Source organism: Aquila chrysaetos, chromosome 21 (assembly GCF_900496995.4).
Source record: "Aquila chrysaetos chrysaetos chromosome 21, bAquChr1.4, whole genome shotgun sequence".
NCBI lineage: Eukaryota > Metazoa > Chordata > Aves > Accipitriformes > Accipitridae > Aquila > Aquila chrysaetos.
In genome coordinates this window covers 9,770,994-9,785,497 of record NC_044024.1, presented here as the reverse complement: position 1 = coordinate 9,785,497, position 14,504 = coordinate 9,770,994, and the positions used below count along the sequence as shown (strand labels likewise).

The window sequence follows — 14,504 nt, the reverse complement described above, 5'->3', positions numbered from 1 at the left end:
AGCCTACACTGTGACCAACTGCAGCAGCTGTTTTTGAACCCCCAGCCAGGCTCCTCAGCGTGCCGCGAGGGGGACAGGTCACTGTAGAGCAGCCTGAGACTTGCAAAGCTTTAGGTGTGCTTTCCTCTGCCCCCCTGCCTGCTGGGGATAATGTCTTCACTGGGGAGAGGGCTGCAGAGCTTGACTGCAGCGTGAAAGGGGCTGTATGATGGAGTACTGTGAGAAACAGGCTCCTCTCTTACCTGCTCCAAGGAGATAAGAGAGTTAAACAAAACCCCTGGCTCCCCGTTGTTATTTAGAGGCAAATAATTAAGTGCAAGAAGTGATGGGCTAAACCCAGTGGGACAGGAAATAAACCACTCCCAAACTTCAGCAGCCTGCCTTTGCAGAATGAAACTCTGCCCTGCTCCTAGAAGGGCCCAGTGGCTCCCAACAACCCAACTCAAAAAGAAAGAGCCTGTTTAATGCTATTGTTTTGGCTTTTCAGTAGTCCAACAGCCCCAGATCCCCAGCAGCAAGTTAATTGCTCACAGGCCCCGAGGACATGAATCTTCATCACCAGACACTTTCTTACATCTGTGTAAAGTGAGGGTAAAATGGCACCACACATCTGGCTGGTGCTCAGACAACGCAGCACTACTACAAGGTAAATAACGGCATTAATCTGGAAGGAGAAGGAGACTCATCAGCACTAGGCAGATTTGGGTCATCCTTCTCAGGGCATCTTTCCAGCTGCATGAGACCAGGTCCCTCCACAGCCCTTCCCATCACCTGGGACCCAACAAGAGTCCGGCATTCAGGCTCAGAGCATACCTGCTGCATCCCACCTCCACAACTTCTGCAGGGCTGCTCAGGTTGCTGCAGACCAGGAGCAGACCCCGCAAAGCAGCGGGTTGTTGATGGCTGGGCAGCTGCTCTGCTCTAAGCTCCAGCCTTCGAGGGCTTACACATCAGCCTTAGAAATTCCTCCTGGTTGAAACTTGGCACAAGTGCTTTTGGGTTGGGAAAACACTAATTTCTACCAAATTTGGAATAAATCTGTGTAGATGTTTCTACACTGCAGGAATGGAGAAGATGAAAAAAGAGCTACTATTTTTGTGAACAATACTTACAGGGCCTTCTTCAACTTGAAAAGGACTTTGCTATTCCAACTGAAATTTTGCATGTCATTGATACCAGCCACGCCAGCTTCATGTGAAGCTTTGTTCTACTTTTTTCTCAAAACATTGTTTGTTTAATTCCAACAGGGGGTTTTACAAACACAACGTTTTTATTACCAGGGAAAAAAACCCCATACAGCACGAGGCCTTGATCCTGCAGGCAGAGCTGTGAGCAGAAACCAGTGCCCACACAGAGCGCTACTGGTTTCAACGAGGACATGTATTTACAAGGAACTGAGAGCTGTGCAGATGCTGCTGCAGAGTGAAGGCTGTGAAGTGCAGCACGGCTGTCAGTCAGGCCGTCTAGGGCTCCAGGAAGATTAAATGAATCACCGCTGCACTTGGATTCAAAACCACACCTTCAGTCTAGCTCCTCCTCACCATCATTTTGATCCTGAGCATCATCAACCGCTGCATTTCAATAGGACGGGTTAGAAGTCACAGCTGAGTCGGGCTTCCCTCTCCAACACCACAGTAGGTTCTTCATCTCTCAGACAATGAATTTTAGGAACTGATGATGTGACAGAGTGACACAAAATGTTCCCAGTTTAGACATCCAGGTATGAAACAACTTTCAAGAAGTCTCGCTCCAAAGTGATGGACACCTCCAGTATCCTCTGAACTCCAACACTGGTAGGGGTGATCCCTTCTACACTTCCGTCGCAACACCCACAGCTCTCAGGACTTCTCAACAACACATACACTCTTCAAGACCAACTTCAGCTCTACAACAGCCACCAGAAGGACAAAAGAACTGCCATTATTCACTTCTCAGTACCAGCTGCAACACAGCAGGGAAAACAACAGGGAACTGGTAGCAAATCTGCTGTGTGGATATCGGGCTGGGGACAAATAAGGACAACTCCATTTTATACCTGGGTGGCCTAGGAATACAATATGAGAAAACACAACAGGAGTCAGGCCTCCAAGTTTCAGATGAGCATCTTTATGCTAAAAGGTGCAGTTTTGCTGCAGTGACTAGCTATGGCTCCACCACATTGAATGCTCGGCAGAGGGCACAGGACAGTCCCAGTGCCCTGCACAGAGACCTGCTGAGACACTCTCCAAGCTGAGCGTTGCACCAAAGAGCACCATCCTAGCACCTGGAGTGGGTTGCTACATGTGTTGGGAAGGGGCATGGTGCTCAGAGACTGAACCTGTGTCAGCGAGCGGCATGCTGAGCCTGCTGGGACCAGTGCAGCCATCCTGTTGTAACTGGAGGAGTTTGCTGCTGTTAATTTAGCATGAGTATTGACTCCAGGGAAGGCGCATTCCCACCCTGTCCGGGGTGGCACACGAGCCTGCAGCCAGGGAATCACCACCCAGCAACAGACTCTGCTGCTGGCCTTGGTAACATGCTAAATATATCTGTATTTTCTGGCTCCTCACAAAATGGAAGGAGTCTGAAGGACCATATTCGTCAGCTTCTTTGCCAACTACAGCCAGGAGGAAAAAGCATATGGACTGCACTTCCCAAGGCTTGAAAAATGGATATTAAAAATAAATCATTAAAAGATTTTGTAAGAGTATCTTCTCCCCCTTTCTTCCCACACACTCCCCCACCCTTACAGTAGGCTGCTGGCATGTGATTGACTCTGTGTTGCCAACTTAAGTCATGCTGTGATGGCGCATACTGTAAATGGCTGGCATCTGACACTAGCGAACGTGACAGCAGCTTGCAGTGCAACAAAGCCAGCTGTTTTGAGTGCAGCACTGATGGCAGCAGACTTAAATCCAGTAGAAGAACCTGCATTACACCTGGCTGTTTGGAGTCTGCTGGACTGCACCTTGTCATCTGCATCCTAGCTCAGAGGGGTGCAAATAAGAGCACGCTGGGTACTGCACCAGGCTGGATGAACCTACTCTAAGCATGCTGCACAAATTCTCTTCTCAGTGGCTGCTGAAGCAAGCTGAACTGTGCTGCAGAAACAAGGCTTCCAGCACAAACCCAAGGCTTGCTCACGTTTGCACCAGTAATGCAGTTTGTTATGGTCTCTTTAATCCTGGACGCCAGCAAGGGGTTCCAGAGCAGACACGTTTCTGGTTTTAATGACTGCACTGTATGTCCCATCAATCACCAGCAGTTCTCATGTGAAAATCTCTAAGCTAATGTTGCTTTTCACACACTGGAGGCTGCAGTAGGCTTGCGCCCTGACTGTGCTGTCTTTTCCACAGACGCTGATGACATGTGCAATGACTGACAGCAAAAAGAATGAAAAGAGACCAGGCAGGAAAGGATTTCCATGTTTTGCACAAAACCAGGCACCAAAACACAGCTTGTCTACATAACTTTTCCCTGCATGAAGCAGCAGATTTCCACCTCCCTAAGAGTAACTCAGTGGGGAGGCACATTCAGAGATGTGCTGGCCCTGCTTACTCAGTGCCTGTCGCTCCAGCGCCGAGGCATGAAATGCTGTCTGCTTTCCATCCCACTCAACACATGCACACAGAGGCCTTCTCCTGGCCAGGGGTCCTCACTCCTGCCAGAGTCTTGCATGGCTTTCACATATGCAATACAACCTCAGCCACCATGGTGTCTGCCCCCACATCTGGAGGGCACGCAGAGACCAGGCTGCAGAACTGCCTGCAAAGTGTGAATTCTCATGCAACAGTGGGAGGCAGAAAGCGGGGAGCTCTGGGTTTCATCCCTGCGTCCATGCAGCACAGCTAAGAACATGTACTGAGCAGCACATGCTGCTCCAGGTCTACCCCTACTGCCATCTGCTCTCTAAGAAAAGAGAGATCCTGGGAGGCAGACTTGGTATCTGGTATTGCCCAAGCGCCAAGCCCTTCGCCCACCCTATAGAGACTTGCAGCTTCAAAGCTACCCTTCCAGGAAAGCAAACCACCATGGTATTGGGAACACTGTCCATCCACCATCCCAACTCAAGTGCTTCATGCTCACTATGGTTTGTCTTTAGCAGCTTGGTCCAGGGCTGAGCAACTGGCATGCTGGCTGGATTGCACGGCTCGTCCTGCCATCTCCAATGCTGCATCACAGTCCTCTTTCCACACAGGTAGAGAGCTGTGCCAGAGGGAGGAAGGGAGATGGCTGTCCCTCTCGCTGCTGGAGCAAACACCTTCTGCTCAGCAAACAACATCAAATAGCATGGAAATAGCATGTTTTCAACTGGAAAACAAAGGACGCTGGAGCCAACAAGTCAGCCTGATCATTAGCTAGTGTTACATCTCACAGATAGGTGTTCATGCAGCCAAGCTGTCACTCACTGCGGTTCAAAGCCTAGCTCTGTACATACCTTATCTGCAATTCATTTCTACAGGCTAATGAAATGTTAAAAGTTATGCTGCCAGCTGAGTCAGTGAGAAGTATAACCTTGCAACCTCCCTTGAACATTGACCCTGGCACAGTACATCAGATAACTTTTGCTTAATAGCAATGCTTTTCTCCTCACAGTGTTGGAGCAGCTCACTTTTACAGAGAGGTTTTAAAGTGTAATTATGTACAAAGCACTCCTCAGATGTGTTCTCATGCAAGGCTGTTAGCCCACCTACAAGGATCCTAAAAAGCAGGTCTAGAAGGATGTAGAGAAGTGACACATCACCCCTAAGCCTACACAGATCAACTTCACCTGTTTCCTTTGTACCTATTACTTGTGTATTCCCCAGACAAGGGACTCCAGCACATCACTCTCCCTGCAGCTGTAAAGCTCTTCCTGATTCTCAACTGCAGTTTTGCTCCTCCTGCAACCAAAGCCTAAAACTTGTCTTACCCCAGAGGGCCAGAACAGGAATTACTCCCTTCCTCTCTGAGGAAGGGCCCATACTTAACGGCTGCAGTCACATCTATCCCCCTTCCTCAGACCTCTCTGCTCTAGACTATGCAAACCACACTCTTTCAACTTCGTGAGCATGCTCTCCAAGCCCCTCATTAGGCTGCTCCCCCAGTCAGCCTGCACCCCTGCTGATGTGTGCGCATGCACGGGGCACCGCGCTCCAGCTAACCCCTTACCAGTGCTGTGCAGGTACGGAGGTTTTTCTCACATGTCCTGCAGATAACCCTGCTGCTTATACAGCCCTGCAGGACGTTTTCTTTCCTTCTAACAGTGTAACTTTTTTGATTCACTCTCAACAAGCCTTTTCCAGAACTACTGCCTACCCAGCTATGCTGCACCCTGTGTCATGCAGCTGATTCGCTTAAATGCAGTATTTCGTATGCTTTTATTGAACTCACATCCCTTTTTTATGGACTATTTTTCCAACCTGTCAAGATTATCTGCAATTCCACATCTGGTTCTCTAAAGTGGCTGTAGTTCCTCCCAGCTCAGAGCATCCTACCAATTTAACAAGCATACTCTCTCTCTATTCCATCATTCAAGTCATCAGAACAAAACAAAACAAAATTGAACAGTCTTGCCAAGCACATCCTTTCAGACTGCCACTGAACTCACTTTTCCAAGCTGTTGTGGGTTGTCACATAAAAGTTTCTCCAATGCTTTGTTCCCTGTCTTGTTTAGAAACTGATTTGTGCCACGTCAGAGACTCCCAAATCTAATGCCAGCACTCCATCCTCCCTATCTCTCTGAAATAGCCCATCTCAAAGGCTTTCCAGTCCTACTGCTTTTTCTGCTCCCCTCTGGACACCTGTAGGGATGCTTGAGAGTTAGTGTTCTGCACCCCTCCTCTGCCAGCATCTCTACTTGCCATCAAGCATGTATTTGTACACAACATTGGGTACAAAGAAGCTGGTGGTCTGAAGTTACTTGTAACAGCAATAAAAAAAAATACAGCACAGCTAGTTGCTGACATTTTTCAAATGCAGGTGTAACACCCATTTAGAGAGAGCCCAAAGACTGCTGTTATGGTGTGGATCCTGCTGTGAACAGATCATAGCTGAAAACAAAAAGCAAAACGTATCTTCTAGTTAGCATTACCAGATGGCAATCAGCCTCGAAGGGAAGGGAAGCAATGTAGACTTCCTATCATGCAGAAGTTTCAATTTCAATGTATGTGGATAAAAATGCGAGAGTTAAGGTTAATCTGGTACCTTCCAGGTATGGATGATATAGACCCTGTGAAATGCATCTTCTAGCTAGGAATAAGTACGGTTCATGAATACATAATTTGCCGGAAATAGGATTCAAATACGCCATAAAAAGCACAAACCATAATTTTGCAACATCTCTAAGATGAGCTTTGCCTAACTTCTTTGAACTTCCCACCTTTGGGTCCAAAGAGCCACCTCCCTGAGCCTGCGCACACAGTTGAGAAGAAAACTGCTAAAAACACCCCAGGTGTTATTTTGGCCCAGCCAAGCTCCCCTGCAGTTGTTTGAGAAACCTCTTCAGATTTTATGCTGTTCTGAACGATACTCTGAGCTGCGGCAGCAGTGTGTCAGCTCTGACCTGGGGCTGCTCAGGCAAACAGGGACATGTCTTTTGCTGGGGTACAGAGGACAAGAGTCAGACCTGCCTTTCCACACAGCTTCAGTGGAAAAACCTGAGTATCTGTCGCAAGCTCCTAGGGCTACCAACGCTCCTAGCACTCTCAAGGCAGCCCCAGCTTGCCACTGAAACAGTGACTGAATTTCATGGCTTCAATGACTGTCAGGTCAAGCCCTTTCTGAGCAAGCCTAGACTTGATTTTGACTGAAATGAGTGAACCTTGATGTTTTGCATGATTTCAAATGAAAGCAGGTGACGTTGGGCAGCTATGACAAGAGGTTTGGGTCCTTTTGAACTGAGAGCTCAAAGCAAAGCCCAGTGGCACGTGCAAGTGCAAGGCAGCTAGAAAGCCCTCAGAGCAAACCAAGAAGACGTGCTGTGTTCACCCTGCTGAAGCGAGGCTGGTGCATTTTACACAGTCCCAGTCTGCCCAGTTCTCTCCCTAGAGCTGTGGGGCAGAGCCCTGGCAGGCCAAGTAACTATAGGTGTTTAGGCTTAAAAAAAAAAAGTTATATTCCTCTCCAACTTTAAAAAAGCAGGTCAAACACAGCCACTTCAGTCCAGGTAGGGTCTAACTCATTTTATGTCCAGTGAGTTAGAAAAACACAGAAGGAATGGGAAACAGAGACAAAAATCCCTGGCTCTAGGACACCGGTGCTGCTCTTCAGCCTCCCCATCTCACCCGTGACTGCTCTGCTGGGATATTTTTGCTTTGCAAGGAGATGGAAGGAAGGACAGGAGGAAGAAAACGTCAGCATCATTTTTGCAAATGTATTCGAGTCCAGACAAAAGCTGCCAACAGCCAGCTGAGGGGACTGCTGAACAAACACTGCTAGAGACCTGTAACACCTCCATCTCTTTGTCATTCCGGCCTTTGTCTATGAAAGCCAACCTCTATCACAGACACAAACCAGGGCTGAAGAGGCTGTGCCCCTGTGTGCCACTGGCTCAGGGGAATACGCTGTGTTGAACCTCTTCTCCATCACAGGACTGGAAAGCAAGCTGCCCCTTGCCACCAGACACACACCCACTGTGGCACATGGCCAAGCTGACGGGGCTTTGGTCATCTACCTATCGTACAAATGGACAGGTCTCCATCAATAGGCATTATGTGAGGAACAGCAGCATTTTGCCCAAGCAGGGGACATGCTTCCCACTGTGTGGCACAGTTTAGCAACTGAACAATTTCACCAGTGTATACATACACATATATATATATATATATATATAAGTAGTATACTGAGCACATAACATTGCTTCACTCACACCAGGTAAGAGACAGTCATCAGATGCAAATTCTGGGAACAAACAGGTGCACAGCGTGGACAAATCCCACCGCAGATGCCAGACCGTTCCAACAGTGCGTATAAAACTGCAAAGCACTTGGACAACAGGTTTCTCAAGATCAGATGCACTCTGCTGGGATTCAAACATGCTTATCTAGGACTCTCTCACAAACTCTGCAGCCTCAAAATGTTCGTCAAGCTTGTTTTTGTTACACAGCTCAAACCAGAGCAGAAGAGAAAAACAAAGCAGAAACAGCAGCATTCCTACATCTTCATCTCCCTTTTTGGTATCACCTTAACCAGTGACAGTTACTCACGGCTTTGCCAATAACTTCAAACCACTGAACTCAGCAGGCAAATCCAGCTCCATACAGAAAAGATGGCTCGTTAGCATGGAGCTCAAGTATTTAAGCAAGTACCATCACCCCAGCATTTTTTTTTTTAATTTATTTTAATTAGAAACAGGGGGGACATGCAACTACTGTATTCCAGTAGACTCTAAGCAGCCACAGGCACCAGCCTAAACTCCCAAATCCTCATTCACCTGGCAATTAGGGAAACCAAGAGCTGCTCTGAGTGAAGTTTTACTTTTCCACATTGCTGAATACAGCAATGTTCTGCTGAATTTCCCCAGGACAGCACAAAGAGGTCGTGGCTGTCCTCCTGCTTTCACGCAGGATTTTCATTCCAAGCTGTTTGTTATACTTGAAGGTTCTTACAAACTCAGAGCAGTTATTTTGTTGGGGAAAAGCCCTGTAGCTCCTTCATTATATTTTTACATCTTGACAACTCTTTCCAGCTCTGTTCTCCTGCCAAGCTCTCTTCATTCAGGCCAATGGTATGCTCTGTTATGCTCAATGAAAAACGTGTATTCATTTTAACATTTTTGGTTTGTGGAACATTTTTGCTTGCTCCAAGCAATGGACAGTGTTTACCAAGTCTAAGAAATATATATTAAAAGAGTACAGCACTGTCAAAGTGTATTTTTTATGAGCTGTAGGGCCACAGAGCAGAAAAACACGTTTATCTGGGAGATTACTACTTGCAATGAACAGCAATCTCTTTCCACAAAAGAGAGGAATAAAGACTTCATCGAGCTCTTTTCTTTTGTATTCGCCAATACATTTTGATTAGGCTACATTTTGTGAACCGTATCAGTCTGTTACCACCACATATTTGAAATGAGGTTAAAACAGAATAGAAGTATCATCAATTTAGAGTTCCGAACTGATCATTTTTAATGTCTTCCAAGTATTATTCCACTACTCTCCCAGGTTCAGGAATGTTAAAAGCACAATAAAATAGGTTTCTTTAATACAGTATCAAATACAGTCTCTCTCCAAGCGAAATAAGCTTTTACAGACATCCCTGGCCACAGACCTCCTCAAGCAACTGATCAATAACAATTACGAAGGACGGCATTTAGCACCCGGTAAAAAGAGCACCTTTAGGAGCATGTTTAGCCTTGGGATCACTGCACGTATTTCAAGTAGGATGCAAAGCAGGTGACATCCTGCAATGTTAATATTCCTGTGGGTGAATGTTTAAAAGTGGGACTATTTGTAAAAAAATCAATTCTACCTGGAAGATAGAAACACTGGCATGTCATTGATTTTTCTTTTGTAATAAATTACAAAAAAACCACACCAGTCTCTGGAACAATATTGCACAAGTAGTGTATTAAAAAAATCACCACAAAACCCCACAGAAAAACAAACAAAATAAAACTTCTAATATGTCTCCCTCAGTTCCGTCCCTCCCAATTGCTATTACACCAGGCCAGCTTTTGAAAATACCAACTGTAGTTTCTGTTGTCCCTTAAACCACTTTTTCATTGCAAATCCCATAATTCAATTCTACAACTTTCACGGGCTGATTGAATCTGTCAAGGTCATATGGAAAGTTGATGCTTCTGACCTTCCTCTACCTACAGTGTCTGTTGAATATTACAATTGCAGCAGGCAAACCACACGTAGACAGAAGCAAGCAAAGTACATTAAAGCCCAGGAGAATAAATGTTAAAGCACTGTGTTCATGAATACAAATATCGGACGCGTGACCACCTCCGTCAGCCTCACTCCTTGAGTTTACACAAGGGAGAAGGCAAACAGCAAAGAGCAGAGATTGATAACGAAGTGTCCAACCCAAACCCTCCCTCCTGTCCTGCAGAGGGCAAAGCCATGCTCATAAAACCTCATTCTTGCTGTGTTTTGGAAAGCAAAATGAAGTTGCAAATAAAAAGATTTGTGGGTGGCTGCGTTTGCTGTGTTGTTTCGTGGGGGTTTTTTTGTTGGTTTTTTTTTTTTTAGAACTTGGCAGAATATAACAATTTACCAACTAAGGATTAGCCCAATTTTTGTTTGTGTTGTTGCTTTGCTCAGAAAGCAACAGCTTAATGGGCACAAACAGATTCCTGGTTTTCAAAAAATAACGAAAAAAACTTTAAAAAAAAATATTAATTCCATCTGGGCTGACAATTCCCAGGGAGAATCTTCAGTCTGGAAAAAATAACTCTGCAGGATGTGCTTCAGCCTCAGCTACTGAGGGGCTGCCAGGGGGTAACAGAGCAGTGCCCTGAGCGGGGAAGGATGCTGGCTGGGCTCTGCCAAGCATGCTGATGACTCCTGCTGGGGCACGCCGTGGCACTGCCACCCTGGCCTTCCACCCTTCAGCTGGAAACACCAAGATATGTCAGAACAGGACACGACAGTCCCTCTGTGCATTAGCTTAAGCCACCAAAGGAAATGACTGCAGCGGAGCAGGCAGATGCAGCAATACAGGAGGGTGATGCCCTCAGTTGCCTCCGCAAGATTTGCTCCCAGACGCCCATCAGAGCCCAGGTGTCTGATGCTCCAAGGTACAGGACACCCTTCTCCTCTTGGCTGAGATCTGCCTAACAGCAGAGAGGCAGAGAGCAAAGCCAGCTCCCCTGCCCCTCACCCTGATGTCGCCAGCTCCTCTCCTACTTCTCTCTGTCCCATTGCTCAGCTCCCTTCACTGCTTCCCATTCGTCTCTTCCCTGCTGCGCTCCGAAGCCCACCCCTCCCAGCCACTTTCTCCCATAGCCGTGCCTCTCTGGCTACAGTTAGGTTCACCAAAGACCAAGCTTCGTCCTCATGCTCCTGTTTCAGCCACACGTGCCGGGCAAGTTTGTGCACAGCACTCCCTCCGCCTCCCCTTCGCTCTGGCTTTGCGGAGAAGCTACCAAACTACCATGAGAAGAGCTGACTGTGTGCCCCTAACTCCACATGCTCTCACTCACCTCTGAGCAAGGACCCCAAATCTTTCTGGTCCATGCCAGGCCTCAAATTTCACACCCATGGTGTAATGAACTTGCCGCTGGTCAGAGGATTAAAGGCGCAGATACAAAAAGCACCTTCAAGAGAGCTCTTACAGCCCGCTAAGCACAGCAGGCAAGGACCACACATCTCACACAGGCCCTGGCTTCCAAAGAGGGCATCCAGGCCAAGCTACATTGAATCACAGCCCTCCATCTAGGAGGCAGCAAGGCTTGAAGAGAAAGGAAGGAAGACAAACAAAGAAAAAAACCAAACAAAAAGAAAGCCTGCCTTGCCCTAGGCAAATATTCCACCTCAGTTAGCTTTTGCAGACTGATCTATTTTACTGTGTTATTACAGCCAGTAACATATGCACATTTAAGTCACAGAGGGGATTTTTCTTTTAAGAAAACACCGTCAGAAGTGCTCTTTAAGAAGTGCCTGGCACTAGAAAGCAGATAATGTGCCTGATCTTTGCTACCATCTCAAGTGAGAGGGAGGTTAAGGCAGTGTAAATGTTTGTTAGGACTTGAGCCCACTGAGCAGCACAGCAAGCTGCAGCTGCAACAGGACAGGCCTTTTTCCATGGAGGTAAACATGATGGGCTTGCAATGCCAAAAGATAATGCACTGCCATCTCTATGGGCAAAAGAATTTTACAATAACACAGTTCTGGGCTAAAACTGCAAGCAGGGGGACATATTTAACGACAGTTCACATGCACTAGTCACAAGTACCACACAGGCAGCCAGCCTTAACAGACAGGATGCCAAATTCTGTGCCCCTATGTGAAAACCTGTTAAATTATGATGGATTTATTAAAACAGCCTCAGCCAGAGCAAAACTTCTACCTGTCCTAATTACAATACTCATTGCAGACCCCTGTTCCCCCCCCCGCCCCGGTCTGTTATCAAGTCTCACGATGGTCTGTGCAGATTCACACTCCTTACCGCACCCAGCCAAAGCACGCTCCTGTTCCTAACGGCGCACAGTCAAGTAATAAACCCTTCCCAGGACATGAGTCAACATGGAGGCTGCAAGGCAGCCTGTTCAAGGAGGCTTTCTGCTCACCCTGTACTCCACGCTGACCTACAAACCCAGAATTCAGAGTCACTGCACAATGTAGAGCCCGAAGACCCCAAAATTTAGAAACAGAGTTCTGTTTTCTCCATATAATGCCAGGAATGGGGATTAACAGATAACGCATTTTGTAGAAACCATGATTTCAGATGCTGAAAGGTTAATTCCATGTAGCTGCTGATTAGATCTGTTCCCTGTCCTGTAAGGAGCTGTAGGACAGGAGACTGAAAAGGTTGTACAGCCTTACTGGGTAGATGTATCCACTTTCTCCTGCAGGATGCAACTTTTGCCCTGCCAGAAATCCTGACCTAAATTCTCCTCTGAGTGGCACTGGTATAAGTGCCAGAACAGCTGAAGAAAGGAATGTGTCATGTGCGTGCGTGCATGTGTGTCCGTTTGTCCGTCTGGCCCAGCAGACCAACAGGAATGGAACTGATCAGGGCTTTCGTTTCATTTGCTTGAGTTTTTGGAGTTTGTGTTTTTAATAACTGCCAGATTCACTTATTTAGGTTTGAGAGCACAAGAGAAAAGCTGGGGGAGGTAGACGCAACTAAAGCATATCCATGTGGACGTGCTTGTTTATTCAGGCTTCAGTCACAAAAAGCAAACTGATCAAATTACTGTGGGTTTTTTCTGCCCTTTCCATATTACTGCTCTGCTTTCCAAACTCCTGCCCTCAACTTCTACTCTGAGCTACTTATCCGTGTCCCGGTCACTGGTGCAGTACAGACCGCCTGATGCTCAACCTTTTGTAGACGAGGAGGAATGCAAGGATTAGCTTTTAAAGTCTGTTTTCTATTAGAAAGCAATCTTGACAACATGAGTTCCTTAGGCAGGCAGGCAGACACCTGACCATGTATTCTGCTTCTGCCACTGACAAGAGATACCTTCAGACACAGCACAATCCCTTCCTAAAAGGGCAACAAGAAATAGACTTTTTACTACCCTGACCGGGTGTTGCCAGGATGCGTCAGCTGCAATGCATTCATTTGCTTTAGGTGAGATGGGCCCACACCAGATCGGGCTAGGAGAGATTTTTTTCTGCAAGGAAGAGTGACCTTTCCTGAGGACATCTGCAGGCTCTCCATCCACGTGAGAGGAGTAGCTGCAAAGAAGCTCCAGTGTCATTAGCGAGTCTGGAATGCAGCACGACCGGTGCCGACGTCAGCGAACACCCGGCTGGAAAAAATGCTCTCACTCACTTAAACCGAGATAGATGGACTTCTGATAGGGCCCCGGCGGAAATCCCTGCACAAACTTTTGTGCAAGTACCTCTGATACAAAGAAAGAAGGACTATTAAGGAAAGTGCTAACATTTTTCCTCTGGCTGGCTAAGCTCCGACAGGATGCTTAAAATCATTCTCCGAGAATTAGCACAATCAAAACAACAACAACAAAATTTCAGTGGCTTTTCTGTCCTAGCTAATGTGAGCTCTATTCCAAGTAAAGACTTCTAAAGATTTTACATTACTGTGGACTCTTCAAAAAACCCATGCAGAGAAACACAAAACAACAGCAACGAAAATCCTCTTAATTCAATCTGTGCTTTATCATGCGAGGCCGCAGCAGGGGATTTTTGGCTGTGGGTATACAAATACTCATCGATGCTACAGCTCAGGGTCCTTCTCCAATTACTACCCAAACACAGAATGAGACAGTCCCAGCCTGAAGAGTTTTCAGTTTAAATACACCAGAGTCGGTGGAAAAAGCCCAGGTGGCTAGGGGGAAGCCTCAGCAACACCGAGACTGCGTGCCAGCCACTCCGTGCTGGACTGCTGCAGCTGCGGAGCTGCAACTGCGATGCCCTTGATGCTTTCTGAGCTCCTGCCTCCCGGCAGCAGGCAGCCTGCCCTTCCCATCTCTGCATCGCTGGCTAAAAGCAATCCTGCCCTGCACATTTGCCTCTCAGCCCCCAAGGGACTTTTCCTCCCCCCTCAACTCTCCCAACTGTGGCGCAGGAGCAGTTTGAGAGGGCTCCGGTGGCAGAAGCATGACGCGGAGCTGGCAGGGAGGCTGTGCTGGCGCTGCAGGGTAATCCGTGCCCTGCTGCGCTGCGCCAGTCAGCAGATGCTGATAAAGCCGACGGTGATGGGTGGCAGGGGTCCTTGCCACATCCCTGAGCTCCCCCATCCCGTGGGAGAGTGCCCTGGGGAGCCGCTCTGCTCCTCCCCGGAGTCGCCCCCACCTCCTTCCCTCGCAGTCCATCTCTTGCAGCTTGGTGAAGGTTTCAGACATCCCTGTCCTGCTTTTATCAACCCTGACTGCTCTCCTACTCCAAAACGCCTCTGAGTCACTCAGC

At 47.4% G+C, this 14,504-nt stretch overlaps 1 protein-coding gene across 15 annotated transcripts in view; it reads right to left on the bottom strand.

Moving 5' to 3' along the window:
- The window catches only part of MBNL3 (muscleblind like splicing regulator 3), a 97,648-nt gene that overhangs the window by 36,250 nt on the left and 46,894 nt on the right, over positions 1-14,504 (bottom strand). The gene's annotated exons all lie outside the window — the stretch shown is intronic.